Genomic DNA, 3,656 nt, shown 5'->3' with positions numbered 1-3,656 from the left:
TAATAATATTATTATTTTGCCAGTCCTGGGGCTTGAACTCAGGGCCTGAGCACTGTCCTTGGGCTTTTTCTTCAAGGCTAGAGCTCTGCCACTTGAGCCACAGCACCACTTCCGGGTTTTCTATGTGGTACCAAGGAATCAAACCCAGGTTTTCATGTACGCTAGGCAAGCACTCTACTAGCAGGCCAAACTCCAAGCCCCAATAACAACATTTTTGAAACACAAAGATTTTTTTAAAGAATTTATTAACATTGATTTTTACATCATATTTCAAATGACGTGTTTAACAAACAAGTATTCAAGAAGGGAATCTCTATATGTAATCATAGGCACTTAGTTTTTATTTTATTTATTTATTTTTTCTGTGTATACCCCATTTTTTTGCATTTTTTATTGTAATTAGTTAAAGGGTTACATGATATTTGCCAGATAGAAGGTGCATTAATTCACGTACATTGATACCCTTTCACATGTCTTGGTACCCATTTCCCTCCCCCCCACACACTCCCCACCCGTCTTGGTTTTCCCCCCTTCTCTATAAAACTTCAAATAACCAAATACAAATAAATTCAATATATCAGATAACAAAGTGAGATACTGTAACAATATGAGATACCCAAGGGACAGCAAAGGAGATGAGAGACAACATAGTACATTAAGGACAACAATCATTCATTATATGGCTTTTGTTTCAATATCCTGGAGGTCCTTTCAATTAGCTTCATACTATATGGCCTTATGTATCAAGATTTTGCTCTATTGCAGATCTCTGCTAGTAGAGCCCAAGGTTTCTACTAATTATAATAAATGAGGGAAACCATTGAGCCTAAGTTCCTTTGAGTCTGGCTTACTTCACTTAATATGATTTTTTCTAAGTCTTTCCATTTCCTAACAAATGGGGCAATGCCATTCTTTCTGACAGCAGCATAGAATTCCATTGTGTACAAATACCACAACTTGTTGATCCACTCATCAACTGAGGGACATCTAGGGGCACTTAGTTTTTAGAACACAATAAAAATTAGGCTAAGGGTTTGTATATCATAGATACGTATTAATGTAATAAAACATTATGTCTATAGTCATAATAAACTCAAAGATTTTTTAATAGTTCAATTTCTTTTTTTCCAATTTTAAATATATTTACTTAAGACATTGCATTTTCCACTTACAATACAGTGCTTTATAAAGTGCAATGTTTGTATTTTCCCTGTGTACATGTTGCATATTCAAGTATTGAGAATGCCCAGTAATTTACTACAGCAGCTCAACTTTTTAAAACTGCTATAGAAGTTGCTAAATTTGGGTCTTTTGAACGTTTTATTGTGTGGAACAATGCTACATGTGTATTTGGGTTGCCTTAATCAACCTCCTCGATGGTGGGGCCAGAGGTAACGCCGCCTGAGGGAGCAGCTCCTCCACCAGGGAAGCCCCCTGGCATGCCTTCTGGCATGCCACCTGCACTCTGGTACAGCTTGGTGATGATGGGGTTGCACACTTTCTCCAGCTCTTTCTGCTGATGTTCAAATTCTTCCTTTTCTGCAGTCTGATTCTTATCCAGCCATTGATGATCTCATTGCACTTATCAAGGATCTTCTATTTGTCTTCATCATTGATCTTGCCCTGAAGTTTCTATCTTCAACAGTTGCCTTCATGTTGAATGCATAAGATTCCAGGGAATTCTGAGATGACCTTGTCCCTCTGTTTCTCATCTTCAGCTTTGTATTTCTCAGCTTCCTGAACCATGCGTTCAATGTCTTCTTTGCTAAGACGACCCTTGTCGTTGGTGATTGTGATTTTGTTCTCCTTTCCGGTGCTCTTATCCACAGCAGAGACATTGAGGATACCATTGGCATCAATATCAAAAGTGACCTCGATCTGAGGGACCCCACGTGGAGCAGGAGGTATACCTGTGAGCTCAAACTTTCCAAGCAGGTTGTTGTCCTTGGTCAGGGCGCGCTCACCTTCAAACACCTGAATGAGCACACCAGGCTGGTTGTCAGAGTAGGTGGTGAAGGTCTGAGTCTGTTTGGTAGGAATGGTTGTATTGCGCTTGATGAGAACAGTCATGACTCCACCAGCAGTCTCAATACCCAGGGACAGAGGGGTGACACCCAAGAGCAGCAAATCCTGAACGTTTTCAGATTTGTCTCCAGATAGAATGGCTGCCTGGACAGCTGCACCATAAGCAGCAGCTTCATCTGGGTTAATGCTCTTATTCAGCTCCTTCCCGTTGAAAAAGTCTTGTAGAAGCTTCTGGATCTTGGGAATACGGATGGAACCACCAACCAGGACAATGTCATGGATCTGTGACTTGTCTAGTTTGGCATCACGAAGGGCTTTTTCCACAGGATCCAGAGTGCCACGGAACAGGTCAGCATTCAGCTCCTCAAATCGAGCCCGGGTGATAGACGTGTAGAAGTCAATGCCTTCATAGAGGGAGTCAATCTCGATACTGGCCTGCGTGCTGGAGGAGGGTGCGCTTAGCTCGCTCACAAGCAGTACGGAGAAGCCGAACAGCTCTTTTGTTCTCACTGATGTCCTTCTTATGCTTGCGCTTGAATTCGGCAATGAAATGGTTGACCATCCGGTTGTCAAAATCTTCTCCACCCAAGTGAGTGTCTCCTGCTGTCGACTTGACCTCGAAGATCCCATCCTCAATAGTGAGAATTGACACATCCAAAGTGCCACCTCCCAAATCAAAGATCAACACGTTTCTTTCAGCTCCAACCTTCTTGTCTAAACCATAAGCAATAGCAGCAGCAGTTGGTTCGTTGATAATTCTCAGTACATTCAGACCAGCCATGGTTCCAGCATCTTTTGTTGCCTGGCGCTGAGAGTCATTAAAGTATGCAGGCACAGTGACCACAGCATTGGTAACAGTCTTCCCAACATAGGCTTCTGCGATTTCCTTCATCTTTGTGAGAACATGGAGGAAACCTCCTCTGGGTAGAAGCTTTTTGTCTCGCCTTTGTACTCAACTTGGACCTTGGGTCTGCCTGCATCATTTACCACCATGAAGGGCCAGTGCTTCATGTCAGACTGGACGACAGCGTCATCAAACCTACGTCCAATCAGTCGCTTGGCATCGAAAACAGTGTTGGTGGGGTTCATGGCCACCTGGTTCTTTGCGGCATCTCCGATGAGACATTCGGTGTCTGTGAAGGCCACGTAGCTTGGCGTGGTCTGGTTGCCCTGGTCGTTGGCAGTGATCTCCACTTTCCCGTGCTGGAAGACGCCCATGCAGGAGTAGGTGGTGCCGAGATCAATGCCAACTGCAGGTCCCTTCGACATGGCTGCGAATGTGTAGGCCCGGTTCCGCCGGTGAAGGGAGCGCGAGCACCCGGAGAGCTGCCGCCGCGTTCAATGAGCTAATAGTTCCATTTCATTTAATCATTTTTCCATATGAATGAGAAACATTTACTCCTTCCCTCCAAAATCCCCCTCTTTCTTCATTGCTTTGTAAATTGCTTCCATTAAGATTTCAATTCACAGACAGATATCAATGACTCACAACTATACTCCTAGCTACTCAGAAGGCTGAGGTTCAAGAATAATGACTTGAAACTTATTCCAATTAGCCACTAAAAAATGTCAGAAGTGGTGCCCAGGGTAGGGCAGTAGCCTTGAGCCGAAGAGCTCAGGGACAGTGCCCA

The 3,656-nt window shown here is 43.6% G+C and overlaps 1 pseudogene; it reads right to left on the bottom strand.

Annotated features, from left to right (window-relative positions):
- Positions 1-1,143: 1,143 nt before the first annotated feature.
- Positions 1,144-3,343, bottom strand: LOC150055744 (heat shock cognate 71 kDa protein pseudogene; annotated as a pseudogene).
- Between the last annotated feature and the right edge of the window lie 313 nt (positions 3,344-3,656).

The sequence above is a fragment of the Megascapheus bottae genome, chromosome 13 (assembly GCF_031878675.1).
Source record: "Megascapheus bottae isolate mThoBot1 chromosome 13, mThoBot2.hap1, whole genome shotgun sequence".
NCBI classification, from domain to species: domain Eukaryota; kingdom Metazoa; phylum Chordata; class Mammalia; order Rodentia; family Geomyidae; genus Megascapheus; species Megascapheus bottae.
Note: the sequence above shows the minus strand (reverse complement) of the source record. Positions and strands in the feature narration are given on the sequence as shown.